Raw genomic sequence first — 27,285 nt, forward strand, 5'->3', positions numbered from 1 at the left:
ACTCGTCCTCTCAAGTTGGTCACACTGCCTGAGACCTTCCCAGTCTCTCTGTCTCCAGTGTCCAAACTGCCATTTGGCCTTTCTTCCAGAAACACCGCTTTTGTCAAATCTCTTCCTCACTCTGGAGCCTTTGAAAGGAAGTAGACAAACTAGGCACTGACCAGGTGGCCGATATTTTCTTACACATAAATTTAATTCTCACAACCCTGTTAGGATTTATTCTCCATTCTGTGGATGAGGCAACCTAGACTCTGGTGAAACAACGTACTCACTACACAACTGTCACGTAGGGGAGCAAGGTTTGTACCTAAGCCTCTGGATTTAAAGTTCATGTTGCCCTCCCCACCCTACCCCCTTGCTATTCTGCCTCATTATTACTTAACAAGTCAGACTTGTCAGTCCTTTGGGGTCCACCCTTCATTCCAAATGTAGGCCAAAGTCAAGTCAGCTTGAGCTCTTGCTACATTTCAACGCATACCTAGAGCTAAAGTGCCCCTCATTCAAATGTCTGTCACAGGGCAGAGCTTGCAAACCAACTCTGCCCTCCAGGCATGTTCTATTGGCCTTGGAGTTGTAACTGTTGTCTGTTGTTCTGTTTTTAATTACCAATATTTCAAAATGGGGAGAATTCCATATAGAGCTCTCTTTCTGCTTCCTAATGAAAAATGTCAAGGTTTGGCAACATACTTGTATTTCTGCAGGACAACAATCTGCCAGAACTCTGTAGCAACTCTCCCACTTTGGATAGCACGTGGGACATGCAGATGCTACTGGCTAGCTTCTCATTTCCATCGCCATGAGGGCCCCTGAGGATGTTGGGGATACTTGCCCTACAGGGTCAGCATCCTGTGATGAATATTCAAAATGTCTCCAGCTCGAGGGCCAGATCTTCTAGACTGATTTTCATGGAGACAAGATTTTCAGCTACCTGAGTTGGGCTCCAGAATTTTCAAGCTTGGAATGGAGTCTGAAGTTCCCTTTCTAACATCTCTTTCTGGGTGTCCATATTGAACCTATCCAAGGATGAGGGAAGGTCACAGAACATCGCACATAGAGGTGAGCTCAGGGTATAGCTAGGACGCAGACTGAGAACCAGCTCACGATATTCTCAGAAGCCCCTCAGACTTGCCCTGAATGGCAGTCTCGCCAGGGCTGAAGCCAGAAGAGGGCTTGTCTGTGTAGCCTAATTGATGTATGAAGCTTAAAGTCTTCTAAATGAGAGGGTAAAGGGTATTAGAATATGCCACCCCAAAATATGACCACAGGAGTTCAAGACCTGCAATCCCCAAATTTGCCTCTGATACATGGATTACTTAGAGCTGCAGGCACTTGGAAAACAGCAAATAAGGGGAGAGGCTTTCACCGAAATCCTTTTATTTCCTAAAGGCAGATACCCCAAAAGGAACACAGTTGTCACAGGTCCCCCTCCCTGGAGGTTCATCAGCCAGAAGAGACTAGAAGTCAACAGTGTACCCTGATAACTTCATCACAAACTGGGATACCTTCCATCTGTTCTTCTAAAGTTCTCTTCATCTTTCCTAAAAATCACTGACTCTCCCTGAAAAGGCTTCCCTACCCCTCTTCCTTCCCTGTTTAATTTAATCCTGTTTAATTTAATCCTGAATTCCAAGCCACCTCAGGGAGTTACTTCTTTTTCCCTGGGTGTCTCCATGGCGACATGAGGTATACATGTGAAGAAGCTTCCGTGTTTCTTTCGTTAACCTTTCTTTTATTACAGGGGTCTCAGCCAAGTACCTGAAGGGCAGAAAGAAAATCACTTCCACCCCTCACAAGAGCAAGAGTTTGGATATGGCAGAAGTCAGACGATGCTCAGGGTGGGATCTGAATGTGGCAAAGCTTACGCAGCACTCTTCAGGGGGCAGCACTTGGTCTGCATGGAGGTGACGCCAAGGGCAGGTGGGAGAACTTGTCACACTCAGCCTGGCCTGGAGTTGTAACGATGGCCGTCTCACAACAATCCGTTGAGATCATACGGTGTGCTGGTTCAAGGCTCAGAATCCGAGTCCCGACTCTGCCACTTGGGCTCTGGGGCGGCATGAGTGACGGTAGATCATGTTTCTTCTACAGCATATGAACAAAGGAACACCAGAATCTCATCAGCCTCACACACCAAGTTTCTCGCACAAAATGGCTGTAATTCGGGCAATGCTCCGGGGCAAGTTGCCTTCAAGGTGACATTTAGCATCCTGGCTGCTTCAAAATTTTAGCCCATCGTCTTAACCCAAGACCTCTTCCATAAGAGCACAGCAGAGGAAGAGAACCACAGAAGGTCTCAGATGAAGGATGAAGGATCTGGCCTGCAAGTGATCCCGTGGCGTTCCCTCACAGTCCACCGGCCACAGCTAGGCACGTGGTCACACCTCACTGCAAGGGCACCGAGAGGTACAGACATGCCCAGAAGAAGCAGAGAACCATATGTGGCCGAGTCCCAGAAGGCTACCTCAGTGTGCCTTCCCGACCCTGAATATGCTTTGTCTTCCCACAGCGATCCTGCTCCTGGTCCATGGAAAATGATCTTGAAGTACCATCTAGTGGTCTCAGCCAGCTCGACCGACTCCCAGGAGCTGTCTGCGTTAGCAATTAGGCCTCTCCTCCTCAAACCTCAGAACTAAAGAGAGAAGTCACCCACCTGATGACCCCCGCCCCCGACGAGTCCTTAACAGAGATTAATTAGGAAGGGGAAGACTGGCAGGCCGGGCATCCCCCGTAGGCCGGCCCGGCCTGCAGTGGCCTCTGGTGCCACCCTCTGGGAGGTTCTTCCATGGCCACGGTGTTCTCCAAGGCACTCTGGCCACACCACACTCCTGGAGAGTCGGAACTGAGAGGCTGTCCGGCTTTCTCAATCCCTGTCCTGCTCTAGGTGGCCACAGCCCCAAGGGTCATTGTAAGTTTGGAGCGGAGACTTCTGGAGCCTGAGGATCGTGGGGGTTTGGGTCAGAATGGCTATCTTACAAACATAGCAGGAGCTTTACTAGACAGATTCCAACCAGCAACATAAGCCAGAAGCCACACACAAAATTTTTAGGGGGACTTGACTCATAAATCTGGTGTATTCCTTTGCTCCCTTGCTCTCATACCTCTCTCTGAATGGAAGCTTTGAGTCTATGGGGTTTCTGTGCAAAAGCTGAGCCTTACACTTTATTCCCTGAGCCATTCTGTCAAGCTGAAAAGTTGGCCAGACCACCACATTCTTATCTGATCGTCCTATGGAGGCCTTTGTCACATAAGTGTTCTCTACATTCACTTCTGATCTCTCTTTCTGGGAAGACCTTGCTACATGCAGGCCACATAACCATAAGATGCTATTAAAAATCAATTTTCCCACCTCTCCTCTTAGAGCCACAAGTTCATTAGGTACATGACCCACCCCCGAGCTGCTGCTGCCAGGGCGCATCACTTTACAGAGGTTGATCGATGGCCATTTTTGCAGCTTGCAGCTAAACAAATGTCCTGACCAGCCTTACAGTGCCATCTGATTGACTTGTCCATGAATGATCCCCCGACTGGCAGATGTGTCTTCTGACAGAGCGGGCTTGCACTTACTACTTTACTTAAATCAAGCTCTTTATTTTGTAATAACTTAATTCACAGATAGTTAATAAGGCATAATACCAAGAGTGCCTATGTACACCGATATTTACCTTGTTTTTCCATTGGTGACATTTTACAACACAAAAATATAATCCCACATCCAGGACTGCTTTATTTAAAAACAGATGGCTTTTGCCTTTATTTCTGGCTATTTGCACATCAAAATGATTTTGTGAGCTCGTCGGTGCCATGATATTTGAGCTTAGCTTTGCATTAAGGCTAGTCATATTTTTTAAAATTTTGTTCGTTTAATGATTTGTTCATTCCAAAAAAAAATCTTCATTGCACACTTACAAGTATGTCAGGCAGTGCCCTTCACCGTGGCCATGAAAGATGTCGCTCTTCCTCAAATTGCAGATACAGGTCACTGGTTTCTCTGATGTGGGGGGAAGCGGTGTTTGGCAAAGCTGCAGAGCTGACAGGAAGAGGGAGACAGGGAGAAATCCATTGACTTTATCAGCAAGGGCCACAGCAGTCTCAGCTGGGAAGCTAGGGGCTACTGCCAGATGACAGAGCACTGAAGAGACGGAGGAGGGATTGGGGGCCCCTCTCCCGCACCTCTGTGGTAATGACGGAGCCATGTGTGTATTTACTTATTTACACAGACAATACTTGTGTGGGGGGAGACATTCCAAGAGTATGAGCCTCACAGGGAGAAGGTCCTCCCCAGTGTTCCTCCCATCTCCCAGATACCATCCCAGCAGCAAGGGCCACAGTACGAAGTCCGTATTCCCCCCTTCAGAGAAGGCTCATGCAGACGCGAGCATGCCAGCTCCTACGTCTGTCCTCAGCTGGGATGCACTCTACAACTGTCCCCAGAAGTTCTGGAGAGAAGATGATGGTGGGCTTAGGAGCTTTGAGTGGCCAACAGGTCACAGGTGGGCTGGGGGTGGAGGTGATGGGCAAAATGGCAGGCACCTTGCAGGTACAGAGTCAATGATGCACAACGATAAGAGGAAGCAGCCTGTTCCCTCTGAGTGCTTGCCACATGCAGAGCACTCCAGCCACTTCACTAAAGGGTGTCATTGTCCCCACTGGCAATAAAAGAAAAAAGCACTCACCTGAGACCATCCAATGACAAGAGTCAGAGCCAAGAGTCCAGCCTTGCTCTGTTCATCTCCAAAGCCACACATTTTTCCCTCATTTTTTTTTTACTACAGCAAAATATACATAAAATTTACTATCCTAACCATCTTTAAGGTCTAGTTCAGTAGCATGAAGTCCATGTTATTCCACCGTCACCGCCATCCATCTCCAGAACTTGTACTCTTCCTAAACTCAAACTCTGTCCCCATTACCAGCAGCTCGCCATCCCCCTCTGCAGACACCATCCAATTTGCCGTCTCTGTCTCTGCGGTCTCCAGGCACCCCATCTAAGTGGAGCCGTACATATTTGTGCTTTGTGACTGGCTTTCTCACTGAGCTCTCCCACCACATCCTCAGACCTCATTTCAGTTTTGCCAGTTGGTCAATTGCGTTCTGTGTAGTGAAGGAATTCAGTTCAGAATCACACATGTACCTAGTGGCCGCATCTCTCTTGTCTCCTTTAATCTGGAATGGTCCCTCTTTAATATTCCAGGCCAGATCTTTTGTAGAACAGCTATTAAGCTGGGTTCATCTGATGATTACTCATGGTGAGCATCTAATCCTGCATCTTTGATAGGAACATCCCAGAAGTGATGATGCATTCTGGTCACAGCATCCTATGGGGTGCGTGAGTTAGATCTGTCTGTGGCTGATGTTAACTTTGATCACCTGATCAAAGTGGTGTCGGCCACATCCCTCTTTTGTCCATTTGTAATAAGTATTTTGTGGGAAGGGACTTGGGAGATTTGGTACATGTTCTGCTCTTCATCCAGCATTCATGCCCATTGACAGCTCTGTTCAACCAAGTATCACTCTTGACCACAGCCAACTGGGCATTTGTAATTCCATCGTTCCTTCCACACTCATTAGTTGGCATCCTACCATATTAAAAAGCTTTTTCGTGTCCTTGTTTATTGATTCACTTGTTCATTTCTATCTGTACGGACCCATGGATTCCAATTTTACTCAATGTGTTATACAGTCTGGGGTTATTACCTTGCTCGGCATCAGGCTGTCCCAGATTTGGCTGGTGGGCAGCCTTTCAGGATGGCTTTTGTATCCTGCAACATTTGTCTATCTGTCCTTGAGCACCTCCTTACTTTCTGACACGAGGCTTACCTCCTGTTTTTCCTGCTCCTGCCCTGGAATCTGCCATTTCTCCAAGAAGCTTTGATTCCCTTGTCTGGTATTTAAAAGTCACACTGAGTGCCAGATGTGCCCCCGCTTCCAGACCCTCCTGGGGTGCACTCGAGCTCCTTTCATTCCCTTAATTGTCATTCCTTCTCTAGCCTTTCCCACTATCCTCCATATGTTTACATGAGATTGGTCACTTCTCCACAGAACCACCCCCTGTCACCGCCAACACCTCGAACCCAGACACTTGACCCCTCATCCGTTCTGGCTCTGACACCCGTGCTGGTCCCCGGCCCCCTACTTCCATCTCAACAGATGCTGACCTAGTAGCTCAGTCTGCAAACCTCTGACCCGAGCCGTGCCTAAAGACCAGGTGGTTATGAACAGATGAGCCCTTCCTGACAAGGAACTGGCCAGAGGTGATAGTCACCACAAGGTGGTGACAGTGAAGAGATGGAATGGCTGATGCAGCGAGTCATCTCCATGTTATAGCCCCTGCCAGGCAGGCTGGGGGGCTTAGCCATCTCCAGGCTTGGCTAGAAGAGGAAACTGGGGTTACCTCCCAGACAGGGCCAGATCTCAGAGAGAGAGAGAGAGCAGGTTTGGGGGTCAAGCCAGCCCTCTGTATTCTCTTTGTTCGTGCTTTCTGATTGTCTCCACACCCGCTCTTCCCTGGCCCCACTCCCAATCTGGCTTTTGTGTCTTGCTGTGGCTCTTGTGTTAGCCATTCTGCTGGCAGGCCACCTGTCTTTCTCACGCCTGCCCAGAACTTATTCTTCATACCCCCAGCAAGACCCCCTCACACACCCACCGGGCCAGGTTGGATAAAGGGCCACTCTGCCATTTGCATGAGCTGTGGAAACTAACAGAAACTTATTTATAGTCCACAAGTTATTAATAGGCTGGGATCTTATTAATTCCATGCCCAGCACACATCTCCCCATAAACGCTTGGACAAGGGAGGATGGAAACACAGTGAACATTATTGGATAAAACCCCCATAAAAGGAGTATTGTAATACATCATTCCACTTCCCCTCGTTAAGTCTGTGCTGAGAACACCCTGTGGTTTGTAGCTGTAAACCAGTCCCATCTGATGTGGAGACCCAGACCACTTCTGTGCTTCCTTGGCCCAGCCTCGCACCCCAAGAAAGAACATGTTTGCACAGTCGACATCAGTAAGCTGGTCCTTGACTATCCACAGAGCCTGTGGCCAGAGCCCTGACACAGAACTCCAGGGAGACAAGCCGGACCACACAGGGGGCTGCTGGCCCAAGCCAGTTCCAGGATGACATGGTCTTAAACCAAAATAAGCTTTAAGAAGGCTGGCTCTGCCTGTTTCCCCATGCCCAAACCCTACTCCCAGAACTTGTCACCCCAGGGAGCTGCAAAGGTGCTCCCTCTCCCACCAGAGCAGAAGAGAAAGGAAGGACAGCAAGAGAGGCACACGGGCCCCCAGGCCTGGTGTGTAGCCTAAGTGAACCCAGGAAAAGTCAGGCCAGAGCAAGTCCCATGCTGGGTGACCACGAGGAGGGAGGGACAACATAAGAAATGGATAGGACTCTTCTAGGCCTTGCTCTCTATGCTAGCCTCCGAAGCTGAAAAGAAAGAGGAAGAAGATGCCCGGGCCTGCTCCAAGGGAGCAGAGCCAGCTCTGTGCCACAGTGATCTCATGGATGGACAGAGAAAGGTGATGGCCAAGGGCACTGGGCCTGTGCACGGGCACCAGTGACACCACACTAGCTCTGTGGCCCAACTGGGGCCCTAGAATTTTACCAGTTCCTATAGCATTCGTTCCTCTGGTGAGTGGGAGTATCTGTTGTGATATCAGCCCCAGGGTAGAGTGAAGGGAGGTACAGGGGCTCAGGGAGGCAGGAACAGACCTTTTGCAAATCTGTTGGGGGTTGTTGTAAGAACCAGAAACCGGAGGTGTGGGTGCCACCTGGTACCTGGGGGCACCAAAGGCTCTTTGGATTTTGGCTCAGGTCATGATCTCAGGGTCCCGGGATTGAGCCCTGCATTGGACTCCATGCTCAGCAAGGAGCCTGCTTTAGAGTCTCTCTCTCTGCCCTTGCCCCATGTGCTCTCTCTCTTGCGCTCAATCTCTCTAAAAAGAAAAAAAGAAACAGTTCCCAGCAGCTATCTTGGGGATGGTTTTCAAGTGCCCTGATGAGGCACTGGCAATGGACTTGGGCTCCATCCGTTCATGAGGAGTGATACAACCACATCCTCAAGGAACAGGGCCACCTCAACTTCCACCTCTTTTTATTTTTCTTTGAAGGTTTTATTTATTTGACAGACAGAGATCACAAGTAGGCAGAGAAGCAGGCAGAGAGAAAGGGGGAAGCAGGCTCCCCGCTGAGCAGAGTACCTGATGCAGGGCTCAATCCCAGGACCCTGGGACCACGGCCTGAGCTGAAGGCAGAGGCTTAACCCACTGAGTCACCCAGGCATCCCAACTCCCACCTCTTACCTGGCAGCTTTTCTTGTTCCGTTGGCTCTGAGGTGTGGCAGTCCTCTCATGGCCAAGATCTGTGGGAACAAAAGAGGGATAGGAGAGGAAGGGGAAGAGGGAGAGGAAACTGTGAGAACAGGAAGCTCAGAAACACCCATGCTCTCAGCCTGCCTCTTTCCTTCATTTATGGAACGAGACGGTGCCTGAGAGTACGGACAGTGTGGAGCACACAGTCAGTGCTCATTAAATATCGCTGTTGCCCCTAGAAATGGCTGCAGGGGCAGCAGGAGGGGTAGATGAATCATTCAACCATGAAACATCCCAGAATTCTAAGCAGCCATCATCTCTCCATTTTCCAGATGGAGAAACTGAGGCCCTGGCCTATGAAGCCACCTGGCCCAAGTTGCCCAACCGGCCTATGGGCAGCAGACCCGGAGCAAGGGCTTGTCTCCTTCAGGAGATTTCAGGAGCCCATCCCAAGGCATGGGCTTTATCTTGCAAGCAGGCTCCAAAAGACCTGGGGACAGGAAAGGGAGATGGAAAAGGTGGGGCATGGACAGGGCAGGGGTACGCAGGAGAGGAGGCAGATCTGAGCGGGAAAGGGGATCAGAAGTAGGCTTACCTGCCAAAGAGGGTATGATGGGCTCAGGGAAGGGAACCAAGAGGGCCTTGGAACCTGAAGGTCTACAGGAGGCAAGAAGCAACAGCTCTGGAGGGAAACCCACCTGGGTTAGACCACCATGTGGACCCCTGTGTAGCTGAGCGAGCTAGCATCACTTGTCATGGAGCTCAGAGATGGCTGAGCTGAGGGCAGAGAAGCAGGCCAGACTTCCATACTTCTCAGACACACCCTGTGCAGCATGCTGAAAGAGGGAGCCAGGAGATGACCTGTAAGACAGGTCAGGAGGGGTACACCTTGGGTTTTCCTAGAGGAAAAGTGTCTGTCAGAGGAGACCTTCCTGGTGGGACAGCCAGGTTCCTTGGGTGATGTGCCCCAGCTCTGTTGCTTCCTACTTGTGTGAACTACAGTAAGCAAGTCACTGATCCACTAGGAACCTTAGTCTCCTTATCTACAATGCTGCATTAAAGACTACAGAGGATCTTTAAATGGAAACTGCTGGTATTCATTTCACTTGGGGCAGAGTAACCAAGGGGAAGATAGCACAGACCTGCAGAGAGATCAGGGCTCCAATCAGTAGCTAAGCAGCCAGAGAGGCCTCTCAGCCTCTCTGTGGACCAAAGAGCTGGGACAATGCATGCGAGCCCCTTAGTACAGTCCTAGCATGTAGTAAGGGCCTAAAACATTGCTGCTACCTGCCAGTTCTGACCTCGCCTTCTATCTCACCCAGCTCTTGTCCCCAAATTTCCAGCCAAGTGTGGCCTGAAAGCCGTCTTTATAGGGTAGGACCCCAGTCCAACCATAGCACCGGTCTCATCAGTGCCACTTGTTATAAACAGACAAAGGCCATGTAAGTACAAACCCACTCTCTGGTGGCCCCAAAGGCCACCGGCCTTGCAAGAGGTCAGCTGGAGGGTGGCAGCCCATCTGGATGCAAATAACCACCAAAGCCAAGGGCAGGGCAGACCACGAAAGACCCCTGCCCAGGCAGAGCTGCAAGTGAGGGGCAGAAAGCCGGATGGCATCCACGTGGTGTCCCTAACTTCTGTCCTTTTCATCCTTTGTGGGGCCTGGCCAGCCCCGGGCCAGCATCTTCCTTCTAACTGAGCTATGGGACCTCTCCATGGGGAGCACCTTCCTCTTAGTGTCTGACCCCATGCAGCCCACACAGCGGGACTGGCACCAGTGCCCATACCCAGGCTCTTACACACCCATCTCAGTTAAGCCCCTCACGGTCCTCATGTGACCAGCACCATCACAGATAAAGAAACCGCCTCTCAGTCAACTGTGCTGCTGGAAGCCAACAGAAGCAGAATCACACTTGACATTTCGCCCTGCGCCACGCTGGAAACTCACTTCCGCCTGCCATCGAGTCCACCTTACCCTGCCCTCACCAGCGCCGAGCACGCCCCCCAGCACCCCCCAAAAAGCAAAGCACATCTGTTGAACGACTCTCCCTCCAAATAGACACGGAGACCAGAGGCCGAACGGGTGATGTTTCTCTGGAGGAGGAGGAGGGTTGAGCAGGTGTCCCTCAGGGCTCCACAGGCCCCTTCCCAAGCACCAATTCATCCCACCCTGAAAACCAGCCAAGAGGGCCGGGGTCTGACGCTCATGCTACGGCTGAAGAAACAGAGACTAGAGGGTAAGTAGGGCGCCTGAGCCTCACACCCTAAGTTGGTCACTGAGTGCGTTCCTAGGGCTGGGGTCCTGACGCCGCACTCAGCCCTTTGGTGTGGGAAGGCCCACAGGTTGGCTGTCCCTTAAGAGCAGTCCCCAGACACTGTCCCTTCGGTGTGGCCAGTGCCTTGGGTGGACACGGCACAGCCGTGGGGCTCACCGTGAGTCTGCTCAAGGAATGGACACACAGGGAAACAAAGAGATGATTTCCTAGGCTCCTTGAAGTTCTAGAAGCATAGTGTAGCTGCTAAGTGCATGGGCCCTGAAGCCACACTGCCTGGATTCCTGGCTGCCCCTCACCAGCTATGTGTTCTAAATGAGTCACTTCATTCTTCTGTACCTCAGTTTTCTCATCTGTAAAATGGGGATTCTCATAGTGCCTACCTCCAATGGTAGTCACGAGGAGTCAGTGAGTCAGCATCTGTAGCCTTCTTAAAACATTTCCTGGCACAGAATGGGTTCCAGATAAGTGTTTTTTTTGTTTGTTTGTTTGCTTCTTTGTTTTTTAAGAGAGGGTGGAGGAAAGGGCAGAAGTTGAGGAGAGAGGAAATCTCAAGCAGACTGCCCTCTGAGCACAGAGCCCAATATAGGGCTGGATCTCATGACGCTGAGATCATAACCTGAGCTGAAATCAAGAGTCAGATGCTTAACCAACTGAGCCACCCATGCACCCCCCAAATAAGTATTTGTAAAATGAAATGAAATGAAATGAAAAAGATATATATGAACTTATAATTCTATAGCTATCTCAATTTATTTTTGGAACAAGTCACAGTTGTGTGTATCTTTAAAAGTATGCATTTACTAAGCTAGTATCTGACCAAACAGATAGAAGTATTACCTCTTGGGGACACGTGGGTGGCTCAGAGGGTTAAGCCTCTGTCTTCAGCTCAGGTCATGGTCTCAGGGTCCTGGGATCGAGCCCACATTGGGGGTCTCTGCTCAGCAGGGAGCCTTCTTCCCCCTCTCTTTCTGCCTGCCTCTCTGCCTACTTGTGATCTCTCTCCCTCTGTCAAATAAATAAATAAAATCTTAAAAAAAGGAGTATTACCTCTTGGTTGCTTGTGAGTGGATACATGTACATAACTCTAATTTATATTTGGTTTTAAATAAGAGATTGAATTCAGGCCTTGGGGGGGTGGGGAAGGGGTCTCCCATTAGTTTTGTCACTTGAGTCTCATTGTTTTCTTTCTGTTTAAGGCAAGACGACCCAAAGAGGGTAATTTTAAATGCCAAAGCTGCGAATGTTCTGTGTTGCTACGGAAAAGCTCAGAGCAAGCTTCTCGGAAGCCCAAGGGCAAAGATAAAAGTGGAAATGACTAGTGGGTCACTAAATAGGCACCATTCCCAGGAGGGAGCCTGGACCTCGGAGCATGTCAGGGTGTGGTGAACCAGCCCCTCATGAGAGCAGAGGAAGGGCCCAGAAAGCCTTGCTGAAGGACGCCGCAGAGAGCAAAGGCGGCACACCTTCCCCCTATCCACATGTCATCCGTGCCCCTGGAGCCAGGCCCTGCTGTCGTGAATACAGTGTCACCCCTGTCTTCAGGGAACTCACTTTTCAACGAGGGCTACAGACGCAGAAATGAAGTAGGGTAACAGGACTCCCCAGGTACACCTTGGCCCCACGTTCAGTTCTGCGCATGGAAGGCTGGAGAAGATGTCCTCTGCCAGGATCCACCGGGGAGGACATTATATTTCTTTGAAAAAAATATTTTGACTGAATGATTGGGTTGGAGGGTGATACCCTTAGCTCATGTGCAAATGAACAAGGATATGACTGACTAGCACAGGGACAAGGAGACTGGGAGAGGAAGGTGTCTTCTCCCGGGGGGAGGGGAGTCAGGACTAGATAAGAGACATGGGAAGGCTGGGGACCACCGGGCCAAAGGGCCAGAGAGAGACACGCCGGAAGCAGGATGAACAAAGAGAACACGAGAGAAGGACATCTTTAGGGTTTTTATTGTGGAGAGCATGATGTAACCCCAGACCTCTGGCCCTCGTACCAGATCTTGAGTAAAGTGTGCAGAGACCACTACTGCTTATGTGTGAGTGGATGGTTTGGAGAACCCTCGGAGGGGCTGGGTTTTTTGTTTTTGTTTTTGTTGTTTTTAAGTGCTAGCTACCATAAGCCAGCCATTAGTCTATGCCCTTCACACCACTGACGCATTTCATCCTCATGATGATTTTGTGAGGTTAGTCCTATTATTACTGCCCCCACTCACCCATTTTCCAGGTGAGAAAAATGAAGCACAAAGAGAACAAAGAACCTATCCCCAGGCTCATAGGTAGTGGGTAGCAGACCCAGGATCCAGCCCAGGCAGCCTGGCATTAAGCTGGAGAGAAAGGACCCCAGCCTGGTCCCCACCTTCTAGAGGCCCCTGCTCTGCTCCTCCTCTGACCAGGCTTCTCTTGCAGGGCAAGGGCCAAGAACATGCCCACCAGAACCCCACACTCCTCTCTCCCCCATACTGCTGGACTGTGGCCTGGGTACTCAGTGTGCCAGAATTCCCTCCCCAAGTGGCTCTGGCAGGTAAGACAGGGGTGCCCCTGAGCAAAGGATGCTGACAAGAATGGACACAGGGAGCTCCACAGGGGGTCATTCCCTGCAACACACAGACAATGTGTCAGTCCACTCTGGCTGTCATCACAAGCTACCACACACCGGGGACCTCAACAACAGCGATTTGCTTCCTCACAGCCCTGGAGGCTGGCAGTCCAAGGTCAAGGTGCAGGTGAGGACCCTCTTCCTGGCTTGCTCACGGCTGACTTCTCCCTGCCCGCTCACATTTGCCTGAGTGCCTCATTGAGGAAGACAGACATGAGGCTCTCCGGTGTCAGAATGGCCCTCCTAGAAGGGCCCTCATCCTATCAGATCAGGACCCTACCAACCTTAGTCCCTTCCACAAAGGTCCTATCTGCAAATATAGCCACACCGGGGTTTAGGGCTTCAATGTATGAATTAGGAGTGGAGGGGGGAGGTGGTAGGGAATGGGGACAAAACATTCAGTCCATCACACTTACCAGGAAAAACATGGGAGTCTTGGCGGGGGGGTGAATGATTCAGGATCAACACCCAGAAGCTGGTGCATGATACTCAGGGTCTCATTTGGGGGAACAGGATCTTCACATGAACCGAGGGAGTGGACTCTGGAGCCTGAGAGCAGAACATCCCAATGGGGACCGCAGATACAGAAGAGTAACGGCCTCCCCTCCACAGAGCTGTGCAGGGCTGCTTTTCAACAGCGCCACCTTGTGGTGCAGATGGACAAGAACAATAGGTCCCCCCTCTGCATCTGGTATTTCAAAAGCAGAACTAAGGCAGGCCCTGGGTTTTTTGAAAAAATCAAAAGCAAGGCATTAGGCTTTGTAACAAAAGAGTTTGAAGTGTGTGTGTGGGGGGGGTATTCAAGTGATTAATCAGAAAAAAAAAATAGGACCAGATACGTACCCTAAGCTCTTGGGATGGGACCTATCAGTTCCACAAGATATGAATGCATCTGCCTAGCTGATAGGCAACTTCATATTAAACTGTTTTTTAGCCCTTCAGACTGGCTACTCTTTTAGTCTAGTCCCAGCACATAAGGGCAAAGGCCCCCCTAAATAAATAGAGCACAGGGTGAGACTGTAGCAGTTCTCTCAGAAAATGCTTTTTTAAAAGTGAAAACCTGAGGCAGAGCCATTGTTTAGGGTCTGTGATAAATTACCATGTTCAGATTTGTGGGAAAATTGGGATTTCTTAAAACCATACCAATAATCTGTTGAAATGAATGCTTTTCAAAAAAGTGATGGTTTGTAACAATGAGATACCACCACACACCTGTTAGAATGACCAAAATCTAAAACACCGACACCAGTTGCTGGCGAGCATGTGGAGCGATGGGAGTGCTCCCTCCATGCCGGCGGGAATGCAAAATGATACCACCCCTTTGGAAGACAGTCGGGCTGCTTCTTACAAAACTAAACATAATCTTACTGTACAATCCAGCAACAGCACTCCCTAGGTATTCACGCAAAGGACTTGAAAACTTACATCCATGGAAAAACCTACACGTAGACATTTATAGCAGCTTTATTCATTATTGCTAAAACTTGGAAGCAACCAGGACATCCTTCAGTTGGGGCATGAATAAATAAACTGGGGTTCATCCAGACACTGGAATATCATTCAGGGCTATAAATAAGTGAGTTATCAAGCCATGGGAGGACACGGAGGGACCTTAAAGGCAGATTACCACATGAAAGAAGCCAGTCTGGAAAGGCTACACACCATAGGATTCTGACTATATGATGTTCTGGAAAAGGCAAAACCATGGAGACAGTAAAAAGAACAGTGGTTGCCAGGGGTGGAGGTGGGGAGATGAGTAGGTGGAGGACAGAGGACTTTTAGGGCAGGAAAAAGACTGTGTGATATGACAGCAGTAGATATATGTCATTACACTTTTGTCCAAACCCATAGACTGCACAACAGCAAGGGTGAACCCTGAGGTAAACCACAAACTTTGAATGACTATGATGTCTAGGTCTGCCCTTGGTCATGATGTCCTGCTCCAATGAATGACACTGACAGTGGAGAGAGGCTGTGTGTGAGGGAGGTCAGAGGACATGCGGTACATCTCTGTACCTACCTCTCAGTTTTGTTGTGGACCTAAAACTGCTGTAAAAAAAAATAAGATCTTATTATCTTACACCATACACAAAGATAAATGCAAAATGGATGAAAGACCTCAAGGTGAGACAGGAATCCATCAGAATCCTAGAGGAGAACACAGGCAATAACTTTTTCAACATAGCCACAGCAACTTCTTTCAAGACACATCTACAAAGGCAAAGAAAACAAAAGCAAAAATGAACTTTTGGGACTTCATCAACATAAAAAGCTTCTGCACAGCAAAGGAAACAGTCAACAAAATAAAGAGGCAACCCACGGAGTGGGAGAAGATATTTGCAAATGACACTACAGACAAGAGGCTGATAGTCAAGATCTATAAAGAACTTATCAAACTCAACACCCAAAAACCAGATAATCAATTCAGAAAATGGGCAGAGGACATGAGCAGACACTTCTCCAAAGAAGACCTACAAATGGCTAACAGACACATGAAAAATGTTCATCATTACTAGCCATCAGGGAGATTCAAATCAAAACCACATTAAGATGACACCTTACACCAGTTAGAATGGCCAAAATTAACAAGTCAAGAAAAAACAAATGTTGTTGAGGATGTGGAGAAAGCAGGAATCCTCTTACACTGTTGGTGGGAATGCAAGTTGGTGCAACCACTTTGGAAAACAGTGTGGAGATTCTTCAAAAAATCAAAAATAGGGCTACCCTATGATGCTGCAATTGGTATTTACCCCAAAGATACAGATTTAGGGAAAAGAAGGGCCATATGGACCTCAATGTTCATAGCAGCAATGGCCACAATTGCCAAACTGTGGAAAGAGCCAAGATGCCCTTCAACAGATGAATGGATAAAGAAGATGTGGTTCATACATACAATGGAGTATTATGCCTCCATCAGAAAGGATGAATGCCCAATTTTAGCACCAACGTGGATGGGACTGGAGGAGATTATGCTGAGTGAAATATGTCAACAGAGAGAGTCAATTATCATACAGTTTCACTTACTTGTGGGGCATAAGGAATAGCATGGAGGACATGGGGAGAAACAAAGGAAAAGGGAAGGGGGCTGGAATCAGAAGGGGATAAGAACCATGAGAGACTGTGGACTCTGAGAAAGGAGGGGAGAGGGGTTGGGGGATGGATTGGCCCAGCAGTGGGTATTAAGGAGGGCACAGATTGCATGGAGCACTGGGTGTTATACGCAAACAATGAATCATGGAACACTACATCAAAAACTAATGACATACTGTATGGTGACTAACATAACACACACCAAAAAAATTAAGGTATTTTTTTAAAAGTAGTAGAAACGTGAAATCATTGAGTTTTTTAAGAATCAAGAGCTGGGACTCTGTGTCAGAAGAGGAAATATATTCTTTACCAGTCACTCACTTTATTTTGTGCAATCCACTGTTTCTCAGACATCGTGTCCTGCCTGTCATCCCCTCTCGCAATTAATGAAATGGAGGGGCAGAGAGGTGCCAGGGAATCGTCCAGGGTCAGAGAGTAAGGACTGGTAGCTGCAGGATTCCAGCCTGGTCTTGCCACTGCTCTGCTGCTTGCTCTTAAGAGGAGGTGAAGCGTGCAGCAGGTGTTGGGGAAGGTCTGAAAGCTGATCTCAGATACCTGCTAGGAAGCCAATGGCTTATTGGACACCTCGAGTCCAGATTCAGGAACGCAGACGCCATGCTCAGCCCTAATCCTGTCTACAGACAGCTGTCAGAAAATATTTTCTGTCTGATCGTAGGGATTTGTGTACAAGACACATGAATTCAGGACAAAACTGCACCCCGCGCGTCAGAGTCTGCAGGCAGCTCTAGAACAGAACCACCAACACTTCGTACGATGTCTCCTGCAGCCCCCAAGTTGACACGTGGGCGCAGCTCACGGCCCAAACAGGACAGCACTAAGGAAGCACTTCCATGACTGTCACAAATGGAAACCTCAATCTCTCCCTCCGGAAATAAACCTCAGCCCTTAGGTGACGTCAAATCCACCGGCAGGGACTCCATGACCTTGGCCAGGCTCCCACTGAACTCACTGAGACATTCACAGCATCATCAAAAGGACAGACACTTAGGTGCCTGTAAAGCTTCCTGGGGCTGGGGGAGAGACAAACTTTGGCAGTGGTGGCATTTTATTAGACAACTGGCCCTCTACAGTAAAAATAACCTTTGTGGGTGCCTGGGTGGCTCAGTGGGTTAAGCTGCTGCCTTCGGCTCAGGTCATGATCTCAGGGTCCTGGGATCGAGGCCCACATCGGGCTCTCTGCTCAGCAGGGGGCCTGCTTCCCTTCCTCTCTCTCTGCCTGCCTTTCTGCCTACTTGTGATCTCTCTCTCTGTCAAATAAATAAATAAAATATTTAAAAAAAAATAACCTTTGTATTTTGCAGCCAGATCTTGTTTTTTCCAAATTACATTTGCCTTTCATTAAAGAGTCCAATCCAGAAGAGTCTTCCCTTTGATCGCGGAGTGGAAAAATTCTTGGTGGCTTTCTCCCAGAACTGGGACCCACCCACTCATGAGTCCCAAGGGCCCCATATGCCCTGATCAGGTGATTTTGCTGCCTTCACTGGACAGCACGTCATCTCAGGAGGTCTAGGCACGCAGCTCAGTGCTGGCCACTCACTCAAAGAGGGGAGGGAGGAGGAGAAACACTCCTGAGAACGATTATTTTGTTGCAGTTTTATAACTGACCTTTTTTGCTATTTTAAATGATCTGCTCAGAGCAAAAGAAGGAAAACTTTTCCATGATTGCTTGAGAAACTCGTGAATGTGTTATGTCAAGATTCCCAGGCATGTCATCAGCAGGAATGGCACAGTGGAGACAGCCTGGGGCACCAGAGTCAGGAACAGAGCTCCTCTCTTCCTCTAGGTTTGTGAGGTAGGGAGAGGCCAGGCAACTCTCCTTCCTCTCTCCCTTCTCTCTGAGGGGCACCCGCTCCCCCCTTCTTCACTGAAGGATACAAGACCAATTTCAAACCTGGAGACATGTGTTTCCTGCCCCAGCTCCCCCTTTGGTTGGTAACAGATTCTAAATAATTCCAGTTTCCTGTTCAGGATCCCAAATTAACTGATGTAGCTACCCAACCCTCCAGGAGGGGGACCACAACTCCTGGCTCTTTTAAGTGTGGGCTATACTGATGACATCCTCCAAAGAGGAGGTATGGGAACAGAGGGAAAGGGTAACCTGACAGAGGAGAAACCCGACAAAGTCTACCTTGGCCAGGCAGTCAAGGTCAACAACAACGGCGAGAAGTCATGTTGACAGTATGTTCCCCTGACATGATGTGACGTGTGTGGCATGTGACCTCTGTGCTCTTCATCCCCAAACCTACCACCTCATTTTACTCATTAGAAAAATAGCAGACACATTCCAGTGCAGGTACATTCTACAAAATCCCTGACCAGTACTCCTTAAACTGTCAAGGTCACGAGAAACCGGATGGAAAAGAAAAGTCTGAGAAACTGTCACAGCCAAGAGGAGCCCAAAAAGACACGGCCCCTCATGGCTCTGCGGAGTCCTGGGTGGGATTCTGGAATAGACAAAGGGCATTAGGTAAAAACTAAAGAGATCTGAGTTGATATTAGTTAGTAATAACATATAAATATTTGTTCATTAATTGTGACAATTGTCCCACGCCAATAAAAGCTGTTCATAATAGAGTTAGCTGGATGTGGAATATGTGAAAACTCTTTGTATTGCCTTTACAATTTTTCTGCTGATCTAAAACTGACAATTCAGTTTATTTTAAAATATGAATGGTTTTAGTTTTTACCTTTTATTTTCTTTGTTTGCCTCCCTCCATCACCTTCTTGCCAGCCTCAGCTTCTGGGCTGATCTTACAGTCTCCTTATGGACTTCTATGCTTATCTGTTTGGCTTCTCCCCTTAGAAATCTCTCTACAATTTTAGTCCATCAAGCCAGTCGTTGATCCAAGGATGGACACAGAGGTATGGCTCAGTCTTCCTCGGGCATTCTTTTTTTTTTTTTTTTAAGATTAAAAACAATAATAATGACAGACAGAGATCACAAGTAGACAGACAGAGAGAGAGAGAGAGGAAGAGGAAGCAGGCTCCCTGCTGAGCAGAGAGCCTGATGCGGGGCTCAATCCCAGGACCCTGGGATCATGACCTGAGCCAAAGGCAGAGGCTTTAACCCACTGAGCCACCCAGGAGCCCCTCTTTTTTTTTTTTCTTTTTAGATAATTATTTACTGAGAGGGAGAGTGCATGTGAGTCAGGGAGGGGGGAGGAGAGGCAAAGGGCATGGGAGAGAAGCAGACTCCACTGAGCATGGAGCCCCACATGGGGCTCGATCTCATGACCCTGAGATCATGACCTGAGCAGAAATCAACAGTCAGACGTTTAGCTGACTGAGCCACCCAGGTGCCCCTTCATCAGGCATTCTTAAGGGAGTTCCCAAGGGTTTGGGGCCAATACCCCGTTCAGTGCTTACTGCATAGGGTCCTGGGCTTAAGTCAGAGACTTCAGAAGGGGCTGAGATTCTCCTCCACTGGTTCCTACTGGAATCTATGAGCGGTAAATTATTAATTATAATAATGTTTAGGACTTATGTACTGCTAATATCCTGTGGACTGCTTTGAAAGACAGAAGATACAGAAGCCCCAAGACCTACCTATTATAAATCTGCCTAACTTGCCTATTAACATAGAAATGGAATCACACAGTACGAGCATGTTCTCAAAGCTCATGCACGTTGTGTAACATCGATCAGTACCTTCTTTTTAGTGCCGGAAAATATTCCACTGTGTGGATACACCACATTTTATTTCTGCATACATCAGCAGATGGACTCTTGGGTTAGTCCGACTTTTTCCTATTACGAATAATGCTTCCTTGAACATTTGTGCACTGTACATGTTTTCATGGGGATACACGTTCCTGTTTCTCTTGGGTATATACCTAGGAGTGGGATTGCTGGATCCTAGGGTAACTCTCAGTTTAACCATTTCAGGAGCTGCCAGACCGTTTTCCAAAGTCTACTCCCACGAGCAGTCTATCAGGATTCTCTGCACCTTCTTCCCAAGGTGTGTTTTGATCCATCTTTGATCACAGCCATCCTAGTGGGTATGAAGTCACTGGGGCTTTGATTTGCATTGTGCTGACGACCAATGACATCAAGCGTCTTTGGATGTGCTTATTGGCCATGTGGACGTCTTCTTTGGAGAGCTGTCTATTCAAAACACTTTGTGCCCATTTTTTAATTGGCTTGTCATTTCATTATGGAGTTGTGATAGTTCATGTGGGCATATTTATGTAAGCTATCCCAAATCATTTTGCAATAAGATGGGATCTAAATTAACATATTTAGAAATAAAATTCATACTCTGTTAATAATTTTTTTTCTTCCAATTCACTCAGAAGCCCTGAATTTTGACAATGAATCTTCCTGTGTAGAAATTTTAGGAACAGGGCACCTGGGTGGCTCAGTGGGTTAAGCCTCTGTCTTCGGCTCAGGTCATGATCTCAGGGTCCTGGGATTGAGCCCCGCATCAGGCTCTCTGCTCAGCAGGGAGCCTGCTTCCTCCTCTCTCTCTGTTTGCCTCTCTGCCTGCTTGTGATCTCTGTCTGTCAAATACATAAATAAAATCTTTTTTTAAAAAAGTAATTTTAGGAGCAATAAATAAATAAAAGATCTCGATGATCTAGCAACTTAGCCATCTATCAAATATTGGTAGCAAACATCATTCTTCAAAAGGATGCTTTGGAAGAAGGGCAGTACATAAACAGATTTCATCCTGGAAAAAACCCACTAAAATTTTAAAAAATATTATAATAGCAGCAGATTATCATGTCATCAAGGAAACTCTAGGTGCTCCAAGTTCAGGAAGTGGCCTGGGACAGGTGGTGAGTGCAAGTTCATTGTTTAAAGTTGTTCTTTGTGTTCTCCCAGGGCAGACCTGTGTCTTACTTCATTTCTAGCCCCAGTGCTGATACTGTGTCTGACATCCAATAAATATTTACTGAATACTGGTCAGCTCCAATGCAGGTGAGCTGTTGGGCTATCTCCCGCTTTAAGATTTACATTTCAGCATATTTCAAATCTCAAATGATTTTAACTCTGAAAACATATTAATATTTCCATAACATTTTTAATGGTCGCCAAGTTGACCAGGTATGTGCCACTTCTAAACTGTGGAACTAGTGAATGAGAAAGTAAATTCCCTCCTTGTCAGCTGCATAGGATCTGTGCTGGCCTTCCACTCCCCACCCATAGCACTGGAGTTGCATGGCTAGTTCCAGGCATCTCTTCCTTGCCTAGACGAGTGGCAGGAAGGCTCAGTTCATGGGACTGTATACTTCTCTGCCACAAAGCCTCATCATTGCTCAGTGCAAGGGCTTTCATGATTTAATGCCCTTTATCTTTTTCTAGGGATTTATTGCTGAACAACAAAATACCCCTGGAACTTAGTGATGTTATTATCATATCACATTCTGTGAATGAGGAATGGAGCAGGACACACATGGTGGACTCTTCTGCCCCATGTGGCATCCACTAAGGTCAGTGGTAATCAGCCTAGGTGGGCTAGTCTAGAGCATCTGAAATGGCTTTAGTTATACATCTGGTGATCTTGGAGGCTCGGGGCTGGTTGGATGGCTGGGCTCAGTTAGGATCACAAACCAGAGTGCCTAAATGTGGCCTCTCCAATTTGGGACAATCAGGATAGTCAATTTGTTGCAAGGCAGCTCAGAGCTCCCAGAGACCAACTTCCATGAGAGAGGGCATGGAAACCACCATTCTCCTTAGGCCCAGGCCCCGAAACAGACAGGATACCGCTTCTGCTATACTCTCTTGGCCGGTCAGAGGCCCACCCAGAGGTATCAGCCCAGCTCTGGATGGAAGCAATGCCCAAGCATTCAGAACCATCTTTAACCCACTACAGCCCCCAGTTCCCACTCGCAATCCCTTTCCATGTGGCCAGCCTTCCTACGTGTTTCATGTGTATCCTTGAATTTGAGGGTAGTTTGTTCTATAGATTATGTCAGTTTGTACGTACATCGCCTCCTGTGCACTGCCTGATGAGAGCCTCCAGGGACGGCCTTCTTGGTGGACTCCTACTCCCCTGTCATGAACAGTGCCAAACGAACATCTTCTGGCATATGTCCCTAGGACAGAGTGCCTCTGGCCCGCAGGCTGGCCTGGTCAGCAGCAGGGGATCCATGCAGTTAACTTGAGCCTGCACTGGTGGGCTAGGCTGCTCTGTGGAGTGGCAGCCCCTGCCCTCACTGCCTTGTAGAGAAGCAGGGTTCCCACTGTATCTACACTATGGCCAACAGTTGGCATTAGACAACCTCCTAATTTTCACTCATCTAATGGGTATACACAGCAAAGCTTCATGTTGAGCCTTTCAAGCAAAGCCTTCTCCCTTCTTGGGAAAACATAAGGGAAGGAAAGAAAGTGGCAGCTGGCTTCCCAGGCAGCTTGGCTAGAGTGTGTCCATCCCATACAGCCAAGGCTGACTGCAGATTCTAGGATCTGAAGGCAGATGGACCACAGGGCCTTAGAGTCACCATGATTCCCCATGTTTCTCTCTCTGCCTTTTCCTGAGATCAGGAAAAGAGATCACTTTAATTTTAGGGGGAACCATATCATTTTATTTTCATCTTTAGTTTCCTTTGCTCTCTCTCCTCTTCCCTCCCTCCCTTCCTCCTGCTCTCCCCGCAGAACAGATGTGGCTCAAGTCCAAATTTTTAGAAACATCTGCTGAGACACCAGCTGCCTTTCTCCAGAACCAAGCAACCCCTGACCCCTCCAGCTACTGGGCTTCATCTAAGGACCCTGGATCTCCGGCCAGAATACTTGCATTGAACTCAGCAGTGTCCTCTAACTATTAAGATAACTTGTTAGAATCCCTGAAGCTTTGCACAAATAGAAGAAAGAAGGAGATGCTTTTTTTTTTTTTTTTAAACACTGGCTGCAGTGGGAGCCAGCTCACCTAGGAGGAGTACAGGCCACTCGATTCCTCACAGAGAGAACTGCATCTCTTTTGGAACTACCTGGATGTAGAGGAGAAGCATAGAAAAAGAGAGTTGAATTGTTCTGATCATGAAAGGAACAGCAGTTTGGAGTCTGGCCAGCGGCAGCACGCTGGCCACTGGAGGAAGCAGGCTTTGCGGGAGTCAACCTAAGGACTTTAGGGCAGAGTGATTTAACTCCAGGAACAACCCCCTTCATTGACTGCAGACCTCCAGGAAACATCTGCTAAGCTTGACAGCTGTATGCCGGTGGTCAGTGAAAACCAACACTAAGTTGACATGGACAGAGAGAAAGAAGGCAACAGTCCTAGGGGACAGACAGGAATGGGACTGAGTTGCTCAGTATGAACAGGAAATCAGAGGCAGGAAGTGACCAATAAGGCATAAGCCCCTATGGTGGGGGATTAGGGGGAGTCAGGGAGGGGCCTCGGGGTGCCGGGAGGGCTGACTGGGGGTGAGGGGTGGGATCGGGGAACATTTGGGAGAGATTTCCAGGCTCTTCCATAATACGTGGAATGAGGTTCTCAGGAAGGACGACCTCAGAATTGTGACCGTGGGAATTTACAAACTTGAAGGCATCTGGGACACACACACACACACTCACATGCATGCACACGCACACACAAACACACACACATACACACCCCTCTGCAGAACCAGATACCCTAGAGCAGCAGTTCTCAACCTTAGCAGTGTGTCTGAATCATTTGGAGGCTTTAAAAACCTGCTGAGCCTACTTTTCCACCAAACCAATCACATCAGACTCTCTGGGGGTAGGACCCAGGCCTCAGCTTTTCAAAGCTCCCAGGATTATAATGTTGCCATTAAAAAAAGATGTGTCAGGGCATATTTGTGACTGCACTATTAAATGAAAAAATAGAGATCATGAACGATTTTGCCCAGCATTACCCAATTTTTGTAAAATTTTTTAAAGCTCAGACATGATAAGGTATACCCCCAAAATGTTGACAGTGGTTTTTCTGAGACTGGAGCTATTATGGAAGTTTCTACCACCTTCTTTTGACTAATCTGAGTTTTCCTAAATCTCTATAAATAATGTGTTACTTTTATAATGAAAGACGTGTATATATAACACATATCTTATGTCCCTTTAACTGTTTGTGGTCACCAGCTCCAAGATGGCCCTCTTATGAGCCCCACATCCTGGCATCCATGCGCCAGTGTGTTCTCCCCTCACACTGAGTCAGAGCTGGCCAGTGGGACCAGTGGAACATTGCAGAAGGGATGGTGTATGAGGTCCAAGGCTAAATCATAGGACACTGTGACTTCCGCCTGTTCTCTTGGACCCTGTGCTCTGGTGGAAGCCAACTGCCATGTTGCAAGGTTGCTCAAACAGCCCCGTAGAGAGGAAGTCCCATGGAGAGAAAGCCACCACAGGCAGCATCTTGTCAACCATCTGAGTGAGCCACCTCCGGAGTGGGTCCCCCAGCCCCGATCCAGCCTTCAGATGATGGCCACTCCAGCTTCCCTCTGGACGGCCACCTCAGGAGAGCAGCACAGCAGATCACCCAGCTGAGCGGGCTCACAGAAGCTGTGAAAGCCAGTCAATGTTTGCTGTTGTTTTATGCTACTAGGTTTGGGGGTAGTCCATGACACAGCAGCAGATAACCAGGATAAAGTTCAGACCAGGTCTGGGGGCCCACTGGAACGTCAACCTAACCCAGCAGAAGCTGGGAGGCCTGTGAAGGAAGTGTCCCAGAGAGTCTAGACAATGGCATCAGGTTGCCAGGAGGGGAATGGTAGTGAGGATTGAAAGGAAAATATACTGAAAACTGAAGAGAGGGGACTTCCGTTGTGGAGAGGCAGAAACTTAGCAACCTTGCAGCCCCATGGAGAGCAGCTAACCTACTTAATAAACGGGGTGATCTAGCGAGGGAGGCTCCCAGGGAAGTCCAGGTGTTGGGATCCTCCATTAAGGGTATCTGACTCATTAAGGGTATCTGACTCATTACGCACACAGAAGAATCAGGACATGTGGGCCTGCCTTTGGCTCCTGAAAGGTCTCATTTGGCAACTGGCCTCCGTGGAATGGATGGTAGGTAGGGGGTTGTCACTCCTGCTGATGCCTAAGTGGGGTCTGAGAGAGCTCGGGAGTCAGTGTTCGTGTCCCCCCAGAGTCTAGAGCAGATTAGGCCCTCAATATGTTTCAGAGGAAGGGGAGGGAAGAGGAGGGTACCCAAGGGGGGCACTGAATCAGTATTCCAGCCTGCCCAGGGGCCTGCATGAGACACGAGAAGCCCATACGCTTCATGACAAAGCAACACGGACTGGAACTAGGGCATAATTTGGGGTGCCGGTGCCTCTCAGGGGGAGGGTCCTGGAAAGGTTTTGCATACTGGGGGAATAATATGGAAATATTATTCTCCCTAAAGACAGACGCCACTAGCACACATGCTGTCCAGAGTATGAAGGATATGGTGGCCTGAACTTTAAGATAATTTACCTTTACTTACTTCTAACGTATATGTGTCCTTTTTTTTTTTCTTTTAATATGTGTACATATCCTTCATCCCTTACAATCTTCTTAGCTTTGGAGAATTCCTTCCTTCTGGATCCCTGACTCCCCAGAGAAGTCAGAAACTCTGTGTCCCAGAACAGGGGTATATACACGTGACCAGGTTCCATGGTTAGAGGCCCCAGCAGCCACACGTTAAGAGCCAGCAGCAAGAAGATGAGGCAGCTTCCCATGGAGGCAGCAGAGGACCCAGGATAGTGCCAAGGCTCATTGTGGGGCTCACAGGATCGCTCCCTGTAGCTATCCTGAACTGGCATATCTGGGCTATGTCCCCACAGTAGGGCTTCTCAGCCTGGTCCCTGGGCTGATCAAGAAGTGCCAGGAGCCCCCCACTACCCTGTAATAAGTTATATTTCTGCTTAAAGTTGCTATGGGTGGTTTCTGTGGCTTGAAGCCAAGCCCGCCGAGCCTTCCCCACTGGGGAGGCATTTAGCACACTGTAAGTTGGCAGCCTGGGGTAAATTTTACCCTATCAGACACTGCTGATTCCAAAACTATCCCTGACACCCCACAGAATAAATAGATCCCCACTTGGGGAGAACTTATTTTTTAAAAGTGCTTCTTTGATCAACGGGAATAAGCTGGCCCCCCACTTCTGCCCTGTCTCCCACTCAGGTCCATCCTTGTACATGTGCCCAGAGTGATCCTTCTTGCAAATGACACCGCTGTGCTACTGTCCCTGTGACATATGTGCTGAGCATTCCCCCATGCTGCCCCACTCTGTCTTTCACCCCTCTGCTCTGCCCTGGAGGGGGGCATTAGCTGGCCAGGGGAGGGCAATAGGAGAGTGGACTTGGGGCAACCGTAACCCAGCTCCGTCCCTTCCAGGTCAGCTACAGACTCCTGGCCACAGGGTCACCCTCTCTGGACCTGATCATTCCTCCCTGCCTGCCTCCTAGGGACAGCCACACCTTCCCAAAGAAGGCCACACCTTCAGATATCACTGGCCCGTCCCAGGCAGGCCCCATCCCTGTTGGTCTTCCAGAACCCCATCCACCCTTTTGAAAACAGCCCCTCTGAGCATGACATCTGGGTCCTGAGAGGCTCTGGCCCAGACAACCACTTTTTGTCCATGTTTTGGTTTCAGGGCAGACCTACCTCCCCCAGGACAAAGCCATATTTCCTATAACTTGGTGCCTCAGGCCCTTTGAGATCTGGCCTCTGCCCTTACTGACTGTGCCAGCCCTTTCTATGCCTCCTGGCCTTTGCTGGTTGCCCGTTGCCCACTCAGGAAAAGCCCCACCCCTGTCACCCTGCCTCATAGTCATATGCTTTGGGAAGCAGTGCTAGGCGCCCAGATATCCACAGCTAAACCCCCAGAACTCATGCCACCCTATATGGTGGTCTCTGCCCTTGTGGTAAGTTATGGATCTGGAGACTGTTATCCAGGTGGGAGCTCTATGTCATCCCAAGCACCCTTAGAGAGGGAGGCAGAGGGACATTCGGCCCCAGGGAAGCAGGCCATGTCATGACAGAGCAGAGATTGGAATGGCATGCTTTGAAGATGGAGGAAGGTCAGCCTCTAGCAGCTGGAAAAGGC

The 27,285-nt window shown here is 48.7% G+C and overlaps 1 long non-coding RNA gene across 2 annotated transcripts in view; it reads right to left on the reverse strand.

Moving 5' to 3' along the window:
* Nucleotides 1-1,712: 1,712 nt before the first annotated feature.
* Nucleotides 1,713-27,285, reverse strand: part of LOC122892666 — a 225,782-nt gene continuing 200,209 nt past the window's right edge. For both annotated transcript variants that reach the window (XR_006381438.1, XR_006381439.1), the window contains 3 exons: nucleotides 8,305-8,363; nucleotides 3,907-4,027; nucleotides 1,713-2,082 (listed from right to left, as the gene is read on the reverse strand). This is a non-coding gene — a long non-coding RNA (uncharacterized LOC122892666). The remainder of the gene's footprint in view (nucleotides 2,083-3,906; nucleotides 4,028-8,304; nucleotides 8,364-27,285) is intronic.

This window comes from Neovison vison, chromosome 1 (assembly GCF_020171115.1).
Source record: "Neovison vison isolate M4711 chromosome 1, ASM_NN_V1, whole genome shotgun sequence".
NCBI classification, from domain to species: Eukaryota; Metazoa; Chordata; class Mammalia; order Carnivora; family Mustelidae; genus Neogale; species Neogale vison.